The 15,533-nt window shown below is 47.0% G+C and overlaps 1 protein-coding gene and 1 long non-coding RNA gene across 4 annotated transcripts in view; one reads left to right on the top strand and one right to left on the bottom strand.

Moving 5' to 3' along the window:
• Positions 1 to 9,111, bottom strand: LOC117804092. The gene is made up of 3 exons (XR_004628264.1): positions 9,054 to 9,111; positions 8,590 to 8,948; positions 1 to 1,109 (listed from the first exon to the last, which is right to left on the bottom strand). It is a non-coding gene; the product is annotated as an uncharacterized LOC117804092 (long non-coding RNA).
• Positions 9,112 to 11,137: 2,026 nt separating this feature from the next.
• The window catches only part of IL21R (interleukin 21 receptor), a 34,537-nt gene continuing 30,141 nt past the window's right edge, over positions 11,138 to 15,533 (top strand). For 2 of the 3 annotated variants that reach the window (XM_011234032.3, XM_034670221.1), the window contains exon 1: positions 11,138 to 11,747. The gene's annotated coding sequence lies outside the window, so the exon portion shown is untranslated. Of the gene's footprint in view, positions 11,748 to 11,781; positions 11,802 to 15,533 lie in introns of those variants that run through there. The other variant, XM_034670222.1, reaches the window with a different exon arrangement.

Genomic DNA, 15,533 nt, shown 5'->3' with positions numbered 1-15,533 from the left:
AGAGAAATTTTAAAAGACCTAAACAAGTGGAAAGCTAGTCCATGTGCAGGAATCAGAAGACACAATACTTTTAAGATGGCAAATCTCCCCAAATTGATAAGTAGATTCAACACAATCCTTGTCCAATTCTTAGCAGGTATTTTCACAGAAATTAATAAGCTAATCCTACCATTTTTATGGAAATGCAGAAGACCCAGAACAGCCAAAACAATTCTAGAAAAGCAGAACAAAGTTGGATGACTTTCATTTCCCAATTTCAAAACTTACTCTGAAGCTATAATTAAGACAATGTGGTACTGGCTTATGGATAGACATAAAGCAATGAAACAAAACAGAGAGTCCAGAAATAAACCCACATATTTAAAGTCAATTAATTTTCAAAATAAGTGCTGAGATAATGCAGTGGGGGAAAGGATAATCTTTTCAACATATCATGCTGGGACAATTGGGTAACTACAAGCAAAAAGATAAATGTAGATCATTATCTCACACCACACACAAAAATTAGCTCAAAATGAGTCATAGTTCTGAACATAAGAACTAAAACGGTAAAACTTATAGAAGAAAACATAAAAGAGACTTTTGATACCTCAAGTGAGGCACAGTGTTCTTAGATATGGCACCAAAAGTGCAATTCACACACACACACACACACACACACAAATTGGTAACATGGACTTCAATAAAACTTAAAATGTAAGGAACTCCAACAATTAGTCTTTCCACTGAAGCAACCACTAAACTGGCAAAAAACAGTCAGAATCAACTTTTTTGGCATTCTGGAATCTGATCAAAGCCATACGACAACCACGGGGAGTGCTTAATGAAGAAAGAGGCTGCTAATCTTTGGTTAAAAAAACAAAGTCTTGTGGCATCTTTGCTCCTCTGTCAACCATCTCTCACTCCCCAGATCAGTGGTGGCTGTGGAACAGTAGCTACATTTTTGGTGCCACTGGCTGGTATCAGAAAGGGCAATGCAGGATCTAGTTTTCAAAGAATTATAGTTGTGCATTTTGATCTTTCTGGTAGTTTCCTGAGGTATCAGTTCAGGCATTTGTTTTGTCCCCATTGAAATTCTCTCAGGACTGGAGCTGCTTCCTAAACAGCATCTGTAGAAATAATTTAAAGACATATATTACACAACTGGGGCATAGGATGATAGAGCAAACAGCGGATTGATCAAAAAACCTGGGAAGGAGGAGACTGAGGAGAAAGACACAAGGTCTCTGAAGGGCTTCCACATATACCAGGGACTCTGGAGTGCAATGCACATGCCCAGGGCTGAATGCATGCACAGAAAAAAAAATCTAAGAGGACCCTAGGTTTATATCCCTGGCTGATCTTTGAGCTCTTCACAAACAGGTGAAAAGCTAAGGACAAAGCTAAGACAGAGTTGTAGTCAGCTTGGCTAAATATTGAAGAAACGTCCCAGCTCAGAGCAAATCTATCAAGATTGAGAAAATATGTTTTTGTTTTGTTTTCATTTTGGCTCCAGGTGTTTATGGACATCTCTATCAGATCACTGGCTGACTGCTGAGATAATAGAACAGAGACTTCAGTGAACATACATGACAAGGAATACAGTATTTGCAAAAATAGATTGGAAAAGTTGCTAAACAATTGGATGGCTGTGTCTCACAACAAACAACAAAATCAATCCCTGTTGGCGCAGAAGGGCAGGGGAGAATCTGATTTCCAGAGTTATCACATTATAATATTCAAAATGTCCAGTTTTCAACAAAAACATATAAGGCATACAAAGAAACAGGAAAGCATGGTGCATTTACAAGAGAGAAAAAAAAGAAATTGACAAAACTGTCCCTAAGGAAGTCCAGACATTGGACTTACTAGACAAAGATTTTTTAAAAATTTTTTTAAAAATTTATTTACTTGACAGAGAAAGACAGCCAGCGAGAGAGGGAACACAAGCAGGGGGAGTGGGAGAGGAGAAGCAGGCTCCCAGCGGAGGAGCCCGATGTGGGACTCAATCCCGGAATGCCGGGATCACACCCTGAGCCGAAGGCAGACGCCTAACGACTGCACTACCCAGGCGCCCCCAGACAAATATTTTAAGCCAGTTGTCTTAAATAACTCAAAGAGCTAAAGAAAACTATGGATGAAGACCTAAGGAAGACCAGAATGATGTATGATAAAATAGAGAATATCAATTAAAAAAGATAGAAATTCTATAAAGGAATCAAATAGAAATTCTGCAGCTAAAAAGTCAATACTGAGGTAAGAATTTTGCCATGGGAGATCAACATCAGATTTAATGCAGGCAGATGAAAGAATCGATGACTGGAAGAGAATAAACTGGACTTACCCAGTTGGAAGTGCATAAAGCAAAAAGAGTGGAGAAAAACTAACAGAACATAAGGGACTTGTGGGATACTATTAAGTTTATCAACATATGCATTATGAGAGTCACAGAAGCAGAGAAAGGGCCAGAAAAATATATATTGAAGAAATAATGGCCAAAAACTTCCCAAATGTGATGAAAAACATGAATCTACACATCTACATAGCTCAGCAAATTTTAACTAGGATGAATGCAAAAAAAGTATACATCAAAACACATTACAATCAAACTGTTGTAAGACAAAGGGAGTCTTGGGGCGCCTGGGCGGCACAGCGGTTAAGCGTCTGCCTTTGGCTCAGGGCGTGATCCCGGCGTTATGGGATNCAAGACAAAGGGAGTCTTGGGGTGCCTGGGTGGCACAGCGGTTAAGTGTCTGCCTTTGGCTCAGGGCGTGATCCCGGCGTTATGGGATCGAGCCCCACATCAGGCTCTTCGGCTATGAGCCTGCTTCTTCCTCTCCCACTACCCCTGCTTGTGTTCCCTCTCTATCTCTATTAAATAAATAAATAAATAAAATCTTAAAAAAAAAAAAAGACAAAGGGAGTCTCAAAAGCAGAAGAGAAAAGTGATGCATCCCATACAAGGGATCCTCAATAAGATTAATAGCCAGTCTCTCACGAGAAGCCGTAGAGGCCAGGAAGTGGTGGGATGCCATAATTAAAGTGCTGAAAGAAAAACTGTCAACCAAGAATTCCACATCTGGCAAAACTATCTTTCCAAAATGAAGAAGAAATTAAACATTCCAAGATAAGCAAGGGTTGAGGGAGTTTATTGGTAGTAGATCTGCCCTATGATAAATGCTAACGGGAGTGTTTCAGGCTGAAATAAAAGGATGCTAGAAAGTAACTCAAAGCCATATGAATAAGTAAAGAATACCAGTAAAGGTAAATACACAAATAAGTGTAAAATCCAGTATTATTATATTTTTGGTTTGTAACTCTTTTTTTTGTTTCCCACGAGGCTTAAAAGATACACACATATGCAATTATTATAAATCAATGTTAATGGGCACATAATATATAACAATGTAATTTGTGACAACATAAAATGGTAGGAGATAGAGCTGTATATTGTATGCTATTGAAGCTGGTTGGTATCAATTCAAAGTAGATTATTATAAATTTAGTATTTTAATTGTAATCCTCAAGGAAGCCACTGAGAAAATAGCTAAAATATATACAGAAAAGGAAATGAGGAGAGACTCAAAATGGCACACTAGGTAAAAAAATCAAACACAAAAGAAAACAGTAATAGAAGAATTGAGAAATAAAAAAGATCTGACTTATAAAACAATAACAAAATGGCAGAAGTACATCCTTCCTTATGAGTAACCACTTTAAATGTAAGTGGATTAAATGCATAGATCAAAACACAGAGACTGACAGAATGGATAAAAAACATGGTGCAACTTTATGTTGTCTACAGGAGACTCACTTTATATCCAAAGACACAAATAGGATGAAAACGAAGGAATGAAAGAAGATATAGTTCGTGCAAATAGTAACCAGAAGAAAGCTGGAATGGATATAATAATACAGTGAAATAGACTTTAAGTCAAATTTTTATGAGATACAAGGACATTATATGTTGATTAAAGTGTCAATTTAAGAAGATATAATAATTATAAATATATATGCATTAACCAACAGAGTCCCAAAACGAATAAAGCAAATGTTCACAGAACTGAAGAGGAAAATAGACAGTTTACAGTAATAGTTGAAGACTTCAATACCCCACTTTCAATATTAGATAGAACATCTAGACAGAAGGATAATAAGGAAACAGAGGATTGGAACAACACTATACACCAACTAGACCACACAGACAATTATAGAACCTGCCATCCAACAACAGTAGTGACCTCCGAGCGCACCTGAAACATCCTCCATGATAGACCATATGTTAGGCCACAAAACAAGTCTCAATAAATTTTAAAAGTTTGCATTTATACTAACTATCTTATCTGACCACAATGGAATGAAACTCGATATTAACAACAGAAGGGAAACTGGGAATTTCACAAATATGTGAAAATTAGACAACGTGCTCTCAAACAACCGATGAATAAAAGAAAAAATAACAAGGGAAATTAGACAATATTTAAGGATGAATGAAAATGAAAACACAGCATACCAAAATGTATGGAATGCAGTGAAAGCAGAGCTAAGAGGGAAATTTGTAGCTGTAAATGGCTTCCTTAAAAAATAAGAAAGACTACAAATCAGTAACCTAACTGTACACCCTAAGAAACTAGAAAAAGGAGAGTAAATTAAACCCAATGCTAGGGGGCGCCTGGGTAGCGCAGTCCTTAAGCGTCTGCCTTCGGCTCAGGGCGTGATCCCGGCGTTCTGGGATTGGGTCCCACATCGGGCTCCTCCGCTGGGAGCCTGCTTCTTCCTTTCCCACTCCCCTGCTGTGTTCCCTCTCTCGCTGGCTGTCTCTCTGTCACATAAATAAATAAAATCTTAAAAAAAAAAAAAACAACCCCGTGCTAGCAGAAGGAAGGAAATAATAAAGATTAGAGTGAGACAAATGAAATTAAAAATAGAAAAGCAATAGAGAGGATCAACACAACCAAGAGTTATTTCTTGAAAAAAAAATTGACAAAATTGGCAATCCTTTGGCTGGACTAAGCACAATCAAAAGAAAGAGAAGAAAGAAATGCAACTAAGTGAAATGGAAATAATGGGGACATTACTACCAATCTTACAGAAATAAAAAGGATCATAAGAGACTACTATAAACAATTGTATGCCAACAAATTAGATAACCTAGATGAAATACACAAATACCTAGAAAAACAAAATTACCAAAACTGACTCAAGAAGAAATAGAAAATCTAAACCAGATATATAAGAAATAGAGAATTGAATCAGTAATCAAATCCTCCTAGTAACAACAAAAGTCTAGAGTCAGATGGCTTCACTGGTAAGTTCTACCCAACATTTAAAGAAGAATTAGCTCCAGTCCTTTTCAAACTCTTCCCCAAAATAGAAGAGGAAGGAACATTTTCTAAATCATTCTATGATGCCAGAACTAGATAAAGGCACCAGAAGAAAAGAAAACTATGGATCATTCCAAAAAATGAAACAAATAAAATTAATTTAAATAGGAGAGAAAGAAAGAGAGAGGGAGAGAGAAAGAAAGAAGTGAAAGAGGAAGAAGGGAGGGAGGAAGCAGAAAAAAAGAAAGAGGTAGGGAGGACAGAAGGAAGGGAGGGAGGCCAAACACTATGGACAAATATCCTTTATGAATAAACATGCAAAATTCTAAACAAAGTATTAGCAAACTGAATCCTACTGCATGTTGAAAGGATTATATACAGTAATCAAAACAGTATGATACTGACATAGGGTAGAAATAGAGATTGGGGTGCCTGGGTGGCTCAATTGGTTAAGCAGCTGACTCTTGATTTCAGCTGAGGTCATGATCTCAGTGTCCTGGGATTGAGCCCCATGTCAGGCTCTGTGCTCAGAGAGGAGTTGGCTTAAGGATTCTTCCTCTCTCTCTCCCTCTGCCTCTCTCCCCCCTCATGCATCTGCATGCACTCTCTCTTTCTCAAATAAATAAATAAAACTTAAAAAAATAGATATCAATGGAATTGAATTGAGAGTCCAGAAATAAATCTATGCATAGATGGCCAATGATTTTTGACAAAGATGTCAAGACAATTCCATGGGGAAAGAACAGCCTCTTTAGCAAATGATACTGGGACAACAAGATATCTACACACAAAAGAATTAATTTGGACTCATCTCACATCATATACAAAAATTAATATGAAATGGGGGCACCTGGGTGGCACAGTCATTAAGCGTCTGCCTTTGGCTCAGGGCGTGATCCCGGTGTTCTGGGATCGAGCCCCACATCAGGCTCCTCTGCTAGGAGCCTGCTTCTTCCTCTCCCATTCTCCCTGCTCCTGTTCCCTCTCTCGCTGGCTGTCTCTCTCTGTGTCAAATAAACAAATAAAATCTTTTTTAAAAATTAATATGAAATGGATCTGAGACCTAAATATAAGCACTGATGCAATAAAACTCTTAGAAAAAGACATAGGGGTAAATCTTCATGACCTTCGATTTAGTGATGGATTCTAGGTATGACGCTGAAGCACGAGCAGCACAAGGAAAAGGAGATAAATTGTGGTTCATAAAAATCAAAAACTTTTGTGCATCAAAGGATACTATCAAGAAAGTGTAAAGGTGAACCACAAAATGAGAGAAAATATGTGCAAATTATATATCTGATAAGGGTCAGTATCTAGAATATATAAACAGTGCTTATAACTCAACAACAAACTGACAAACAACCTGTCTTAGTCCCTTCAGGGTGCTAGAGCATAACACAGTGGATCAGGGGTCTTATAAACAACAACAAAACATTGATTTCACATCGTTCTGAAGACTGAGAAGACCAAGATCAGCAGATCTGATGTCTGGTGAGAGCCTGCTTCCTGGTTCATAGACCACTTCGTCCTCACATGGCAGAAGAGGTAAGTTATCTCTCTGGGGTCTCTTTTTTAAGAGTACTAATCCCATTTGTGAGGGCTGTGCCCTTATGACCTAATCATCTCTCAGAGGCCCTGCCTCCACTGCTATCACATTAGGGGTTAGAATTTCAACACATGACTGGGGGGGGTATCACCCAAATATTCAGTCTATAGCACAACACAATCAAAAAATGGGCAAAGGACAGGGCGCATGGGTGGCTCAGTTGGCTGACTCTTGATTTCAGCTCAGGTCATGATCTCAGGGTCATGAGATGGAGCCCTGCATCTGGCTCCGTGCTGGGCGTGGAGCCTGCTTAAGAGTCTCTCTCTCCCTCTGCCCCCCCCCAACTTTCCTGTGCTCTTTCTCTGTCTCTCAAAAAATAAAAATTTAAAAAAATGGGCAAAGAGCTTGAATTGACAGTTCCCCAAAAGAATACACGAATGACTACCAAGTAGATGAACTGTGTTCAGCATCATTAGCTATTAAGGACATGCAAAGCAAAACCACAATGAGATACCACTTCAGACCCACTGGGATGTCTATAGTAAAAAAAGAAAAAAAAAAAAAAGGAAAAGATGTTACCAAGAATGTAGAGAAATGGAAATTTTCACACCCTGCTGGTGACAATATAAAATGGTGCAGCTGCTTTGGAAAACAGACCACCAGCCCTCAGTGAATTACACATAGAATTATCAGAAGACCCAGCAATCCAATCCTGGGTATATACCCAAAAGATCTGAAAATGCGTGCCTGCACAAAGATTTGCAGGGAGATGTCCAACGCTGGATTATTTATGATACAGATAAAGTGAACACAATCCAGATACCCGTCAGCTGATGAACGTGGCCTGTCAATTGGATACATTGTTGCAATTTTGTTACATTGTATTACAGAAATATTGTTGCGGTGCAATGTTATCAGCAACACATATGAATGAAGTGCACACTACACACAGAGGAACCTCAAATACATTATACTAAACAAAAGACACCAGACACAGAAAGCCACACACATGATTCAATGTATATGAAATACTCAGAAAAGGAAAAGGAAATCAGTACAGACAGGAAGAAGATTAGGTGGGCCAGGAGGGGAAATGGGATTGATTACAAATGGACACAAGCGATCTTTTTGGAAATGTTCTAAGGTTGGGTCGGGTGATGATGGTGGCACAACTCACTAAAAATCATTGACTTGTGCACGTTCGACGGCTGGAATTTATGCTATGTAAATTACACCTTTAATAAAGCTGTGAAAATAAAAATAAAAAAGAGGAAATGAGTTGAAGGAGGGGTTCACTCAATTATTTTTTTCCCAGTAGGTCTCTGGCTGAAATGCAAATTTAACCACTTCCTCCCCATTGACCAGCTCTGAATACTAGTGGGGGCTGGGGGGTGTTGAGAGATCTTATCACACTCTCCTTCCGGGACCTTGTGAGCCATACACAGACCCAAAGAGCCCCCTCAAGGGACCCTTCCCTCAACACAGATCTGTTTCTGAGGGGGCTCATGGTTACCCCCATGGACATGGCCACTGTGTTCAGTTTCCACTTCCAAAAGCATCTACTTTTTAAACACAAGGGGTTAAGTGGTTCCTGCTACACCCCACTCACTCCCTAAGTTATGGCCTGAGCCATAACTTCCAACATCACTTGGAACTAAATCTACCTTCCTTGCCGTTCTGCAGGGTCCCACGCGGCATGTGCATGCTGTGTGACTTCTGGCCCGCCTCTGCATTCCTTACCTTGGTCGCTCTGTTCCACCACGCCGTTCTCAAGTTCCTGGAGCCAGCCACGTTCCTTCCTGCCTAGTGCCTTTGTACTTGGAGTGCCTTCTGCCCAAAATGTTTCCACGATGGTTGGGTCCTTTCTGGCATCCAGCATGCCCCTGAATGTTCCTGCCTTGACCTCTCATCGGTTTTCTGTGACACTTAGTACCCTTTGCACTTCGTTTGTCCATTACTTCTTTTTGTCTGTCTCTCTCCATCAGAATCCAGGCTGCGTGAGAGCTTGTGTATATTTCTGTGGGGTACCCCCAGTACATAGCCAAGGGCTTGCTCAGTATTAGTGGACAGAAGGCAGGGAGCGGAGAGTGGCTGGCTGGCTGGGCGGGTGCATAGAAAGGTGATGAGTGGGTAGGTGGGTGAATGAGCAGGTAGAGAGAAGGGTGGGGAGGCAGGAGGGATTGAATATCTTCAGGTTAACATACCTCCAGAAGCAGTGTAGTGAGCGATCAAGAATATACGTTCAGGAGCCCGAAGTCTGAGTTCAAATCCCATCTCTGCCACTCACCAGCTGTGTGACCTTGGACAAGTCATTTGCCCTCTCTGAGCCCCAATTTCCTTCTCCATAAAATAGGGATGGGGATGATGATGAGTTGTTTTTTTTTTTTTAAAGATTTATTTATTTAGCTGGGCAGAGGGAGAGGGCGAGAGAATCACAAGCAGACTCCGTGCTCAGCACCCAATGTGGGACTCGATCCTATGACCCTGAGATCACTACCTGAGCCGAAACCAAGTCAGATGCTTCACTGACTGCCACCCAGGCGCCCCCAGTGATGAGTTTTAAGTGAGATGATGTATCTTTAAAGACCTTAAAAACTCTGGGACAGGGGCTCCCAGCTGGCTCAGTTGGTAGAGCGTGAGTGAGGCTCTCGATCTCAGGGTCGTGGGTTTGAGCCCCATGTTGGGTGTAGAGATTACTTAAAAAATAAAATTAAAATTAAAAAAAAAAGAAAACAACCCTGACACAGAGTAATCTCTCAGCAAATATTAGCTCCATTTATTCCTTTTCTTCATCGTTCAAGCTCTCAGGTTCCTCTGCACGGTATCATAAAACTCACCCTGAAGGTCAAGAGAAAGAAAAGAAAAACAAAAGCTGGCTTCCTCCCAATACTGGTTCTCCAGAGAACACGAGATATTTCAGCAGTGGGGGAGAGAATTTCTATAGGGCAAACATCCTTCAAATCAGCCGCAGGGGAATTTGTACCAAGTTCCTCAAAAACAGCTAGAAAAAGGAGAAAAAAAAATAGAAGAAATAAGCAGCGAGATGCTTTCTCTTTTTCTTTGGAGTGGACATGTGGGTTAGCTGCCGATTGTTTCCCAAAAATGAGTCAGCTGGGGAGACACGGCATGAGCGTTTGAGCCAACCTGTATCATCCCAACAGCACAAAGCAGCACCCCTCCCCGCCCTGGTAACATTTTGTCCTGGTTCGGACCCATTTTCACAGCCTGGTGCAGGCTTAGGAAGGAGATACACCCAGGATCAAATCCCTGCCATGTCACTTCTTAGCTTGAAGTCACTTCTTAGCTGAGAAGCTTCTCAGCCTCTTAGTGATGTTTCACTTCTCTGAACCTTGTTTTCTCCATCTGTAAAATGGGAACAGTCTTGTTAGCCTTACAGGGTTTGTGGAGTAAAATGAGATCCTGAAGAACCCTAAAAAATGCAAGATCCTAATAATGGTGGCGGCCGTTAACTTCTCTCACTCTCCCTTGTGCACTCCTGCTAGGCATGGGTTTGCTGCATTTTCTCTCCTGATTTCTTAAACATCTGCCAGAGGGAGACATATGACCCTTTCATGGGCCCCTCTGGCTTGTCAGCAAGATGGAAACTCTCTTGAGAATTTCTTTTCTCATGTGCTCATAATGGCTGCCCTCGCCCCTTGGCTAGGCATCCCCGCCTGACAGACGAGCAAAAGGAGGCATTCAGAGACATGACCTGACATGCCCGAGGGACTGTCTTCTCAAGGGCATGGAGACAGGGTCCTGCTCCCTGCAGCGCTGGAGCAGGAAGCTAGATTCAAAGGCAAGGGGGTCAGAGGAGTCCTGGAGGGGGTTCCAAACTCAGACCCCTCCTGGGCCAGACAAGCAGTGTGCCCGAGTGAAGCATGAGAGCTTGGCGAGTCTCTGCCCCTGGGGTCTCACTTTTCTCTCTCAGCTGAGAGGTGGGCTCTGAGGACCACCGGGGCACCCTGGGTCCACTTACACCACCCTTGCGCCCCTCTGAGCTTTGGCGTCCACGTCCGTGGGAAGCGGTGCCTCACAGGCCCTGCCTGCTTCTCATAGGTCATGACCGTGAGGCCTGGGGGGTGATGTCAGCCATCCGCAGGAGGCCGGTATCACGCTGGTGACCCCAAATGTCTTCCTAGCAGGTGACCTTTGGTGATCAGAGGGCTCTGCCCTGCGGCCCGGCCCCCTCCCACCTCTTTCTCACTCCCCCAGGGAGGGGCCAGTGGCTCGGTGGGCGGGGCCTGCGGGGAGCTGCTCACCACATCCTCCTCTTCCTCCCACCCTGCACACGCGGCCGGCGGGGCAGGGGTGGCAGCCACACTCTGACAGACCCACTGGTGCCTCTCTGCCGAGTGACCCACGGGCTCGGGGTCCGACTGTTTGCCGGCTCCTCCCTGGGAGTGACTGCCAGCCACACGGCCGTTTGTCTGTTTGCCTGCCCTTCTGGCTGTCTGTCTGTCTGTCTCTCTGGGTGTCTGCCTGGCTGGCCACCTGCCGGTTTGCTTGACTTCCCCTGTCTGTCTGTCTGCCTGCCTGACAGCCCTTGTCGCCGCGCACCCCCTCCCTGGTGCAGCCGATTGGTCCCTTACCCCAGTCTCTGCCTTCTGTCCGTGTGTGACCTCGCTGGGATGTGACCGCTAGTTGCCTGTGTCCCAGCTGGCTCCCTCTGTGTGGCCCGCCTGCCTGGAGCCCAGCTGCCACCCATCGGGGTGACAGGTCCTATGCTTGTCTGGCTGGAGACGCGGGCCAGGCTGTGGCTCCCCACCCCCGCCCTGCCCGTTCCCTCCAACCCTCGTTCCCCTCCCCCACGCTGAGCCTGGCTGCTGCCCCTGGGAGCCCACTGGATTGCCCCGGGCGCAGAGAATGGATTTCTGAGGGACAAGCTGGAACAGCAGGTAACGGCTCCAGCCACTGTTCTCTTCAGGCACCTGGCACCTTCTCTGCCCCAGGTGGGAGGCCACGAAGGGATTTCGCGCCCTCATCATCGCTGGGACAGTGAGACCAGTAGGGCTGGGGCTGCAGTCTCCTGTTCGGCTCCCTGCAGGACGACCACAGGATGTTTCTGTGGGGCTGCAGGAGGCCCGGAGGCAGGGGCATGCCTGAGAGAACCCCATGAGCTGTCTGTGGAACCCGGCCTCCAAAAGGCAGGGGTTGGGGAAGGAAGGCTGATCCCAGACCAGACCCGATGCCTCAGTCACCGTGGTTCTGGGCCGCTGAGCAGGGCAGAGCGGGCATGGGTGGGACGATGAGATGGTATGGCACTTCTAGGGGGCCCAGTTTTGGGGGAAGGGGCAGAGATTTTGTGCCAGGCTCCATGTTTTAGTTCTTTATGTCATCTAACCCCTCAAAACGGGTTGGTGTACCCATTTCACAGAGAAAGAATGGGGGCCGGCTCTGAGAGGTAGAATGACTTTCCCAAGGTGACTCACCAGTGCGTAGCAGGTGGGCAGGTGACTCGGATGCCGGCCCTGTCCTCTACACTGTGTCTTTCTCATGAAAGCCCAGGCAATGGGCCCACAGAGGGGACGGGGGAGGCTGAGCCTGGAAGCATGGGGGAAAGGAGGGGGAGGAGGGAGAAGGCAGGCACTTGCCTGGCAGAGCAGCTGGGTGAGTACAGGCGTCTGGTGGGAACGTCGGACCTGTGGAAGGAACGGCCAGTGCGGCTCAGTGGAAGCAGCGGACCCAGGCAGGGGGCATTAAAAAGGCAGGGGCTGCTCCTGGGAAGACATCTGCATTCCCCTAGGGGGAAAGCGTGGGGGTTTTAGAAGCACATGGTGGAGTGGGGAAAACCTGGCGGGTTCAAAAGCCAGCCATGCGACTCCCTAGGTGGGGGGAACGTGGGCAAGTCTCTGGGCTTCGTCCAGCCTTGTGGAGTCTCAGTTTTCTCATCTGTAAAATGGGGATGAAGGCAGTTCCATCCTCATTGGGCTAGTTGTGAGGACTGGAGGGCACAAAAATATGAAAGCTGCCAACTAGAGGCCAGCCCAGGAAGGCAGCTTGTAACCACGAGGAACCTGGAGCCCATAGCAGAGAAGGGCCAGTCTCCCAGAGCGGAAGAGGGCACAGGGACACATTCAAGAACCTGCAGTCCGGCCTCCCTCAGCCTCCACGGCTCTGGTCCTCCCAGCACCAGGGCTCAGCATGCTGTTGACACCTGATGGTTGCCCACTATCCTCACATCAGGTGAGGCTGGGAGCCTCATTCAGCCCATTTCACGGGTGAGGAGATTGAGGGTCCCTAGTCACCTGTGGCCACGAGATGCGGAGCTGGGTTTGGACCCTCCAGTCTGCTTGACGGCAGGGCCACACCTGCCGGGTGGAATAGCATAAGAGCAAGACTCCTAGTTTTGAGGGTCCTTCTGAGAGGGGGCAGGGCAGGCTTCAGAGGGACAGCCCGGATTGCCTGCTCCCCGTGGTGGGCTCCGCAGGGTCCTGCCCTCTCCACACCTGGCAGGGTGTCTGGATCTTCACCGCCCCACAGGGGAGGGAACGAAGGGCCCTCATGTTAGGAGAACAAAATTCAGAGCCAGGGAGGTGGGTGAACAAGACAAAGGCTGAGCCCTGGGCTCCCACCTGGCCAGTGATGGCTGGGGCTTTTGGGCAGCAGGTGGGGGCAGGTGCAGGACGTGGAAGGGGCGAAGGGCACCAGAGGCTTTGGGAGGCACCACTTCTCTCTGTGGTGCCTGATAAATGAATGAATGAATGAATGAATGAATGAATGAATGAAAGGAAGAAGGCGTCCTTGACTCCAGACAGGAGAGCCAGGGCCTTCGGGATCCCTGCAGGCGGGAGTGATGGCTGGGAGGTCCCAGTGGTCCCGGGGTGGGGGGGGCGATGCATACCAACACACCGCCGATGAAGATTTGGGGCTTTGGAGTCAGCCAGGACGGGACGGAGCCCCAGCTCCACCCCATGGTACCTGTGTGACCTTGAGAAAGCCACGCAACCTCCCCGAACCTCCCTTTCCCCATCTGTAACATCCATTTTGGGTTTGTTGGGAGATTTTATTCTACTTGTGTTTTTTTGAACACCTGCTGTAAAGCGGGCACTGTCCCAGGTCCTGGGGGTTCAGTGGCGCAGATAGACAGGGCCAGCGCCACGAGGAGGGGGAGGGGGCTTAGCCCTGGCTCACGAGAAATAGTAGCAATTATGTTTTACGTGAAGTGTTGTTGGTAACAGTCATCTTGTTATTTGCTAGAATGCATGGCATGGCGTCTGGCTCACACTAAGCCTTCAGGAAACGATAGCTCTTACGGTGATTCTACTCTCCCTTTCACAGCTGGGGAAACTGAGGCTCGGAGAGGGGTAGGGTTTTCAGGGTCACCCAGGGAGTCTTTCACAAGCAGAGGGAAGGCAGCTTTGAAGGCAGGAGGAACATCAAGGAGGAGGGTCTTCTGCCCCCACAGCACCTTCCTCGCCCGCTTCTCCCATCTTTGCCTTGTAGCACACCCTGAAATCTGGGGGGGCGCAGGGGGAGCAGAGAGGGGCCCCACCCCCACCCCTGGCTCACAGGTGCCACCGCCCCCACTCCTTGCCCTGGCGCGTGGCCAAAGGGACTTTTTATGACAGCTCATATGCAAGATCTGAGTAAACTTGGAACTTCTGAAACATCCTGAGAATATTCCCCAGGGTGCAGGCAGGGGCCCCACTGATGCCCCCCAGTGGCTGGGACACCTGCAGCCTGCTGGTCCCCCCCAGCCTCCAGGAAGGGTCTGGCCACCCAAATGGTCCCCAGAGAGGCCAGGCAAGTACATCAGCCTGGCTCCTTGCTCAGGCCTGTGTCCTTCCTCACTGTGTGACCACAGGCAAGCCGCTGGGTCCCTCTGGGCTTCTCTTTCCTCATCTGCCAAGAGGGCTTGAGGATGTAGATTTTGGGACCAGAGCTTCTCCAATACGAATCTGTAACCCTCAGCCCACTTTGGCCAGGGTGAGGGCAGGCTGGTGGGGTCCTGCTGGGCAGGGGGTGACAGAGGACAGGCTTCCAACCCTGTCCCAGCCCCCCACCTCGTGGCTGCAAGCATCCCTTCTTTCTCTGCCTTCCGATCAGCCCGTCCTCGTCTGGGGGAGTGGGGGCTGGATGGAGGGGTGGCTACAGGAGCCGAGAGGGGTCACACAGTCTGGGCGAGGTTGCCCAGCATGGTGAGGATTGTAGGGCAGGTAGAGACTGCACAGGCAGGGGGCGGTTGCAGGGAGTGAGGCATGCTTGTCAGCTAGGAGAGGTTGCACAGGCTGGAAGAAGTCCCCGTAGGGAAGGCTTGCTCAGGCTAGGAGAGGCTTCGTGGACAAGGATCCCAGCCCTGCTGGGAGGGAGAGACAGATAGACAGGTGTCACAGGCTGAGGTTGGGTAGGACCTTCTCCTCAGGGTCAGCTCCTACTAAGCTGTGACCCCAGGGTCCTGGCACACCTGGCCTCAGACACCCACAACCCAGCCCTTGCCACTGGCAAAATAAAAAACACTTGTGAGAAGCAAGTAATGTCCCCCACATACCTGCAGTGTGCCTGCCTCACGGTCCCTCGGCCAGGCCAGGGCACTGCCCGTTCTATAGGCGAGGAAAACTGAGCCCCAAACCAAGGGAGAGACATGCCTAAGGGTCCACTGTGGGTCAGTGGCAGAGCCTCCTTTCTGATCAAGGGCAACCTGGCTGATTCTTCCCCAGCCTGAGAGCTCTGCTTGGCTAAGA

The sequence above is a fragment of the Ailuropoda melanoleuca genome, chromosome 10 (assembly GCF_002007445.2).
Source record: "Ailuropoda melanoleuca isolate Jingjing chromosome 10, ASM200744v2, whole genome shotgun sequence".
NCBI lineage: Eukaryota > Metazoa > Chordata > Mammalia > Carnivora > Ursidae > Ailuropoda > Ailuropoda melanoleuca.
This window is presented reverse-complemented; position numbering and strand designations above follow the sequence as displayed.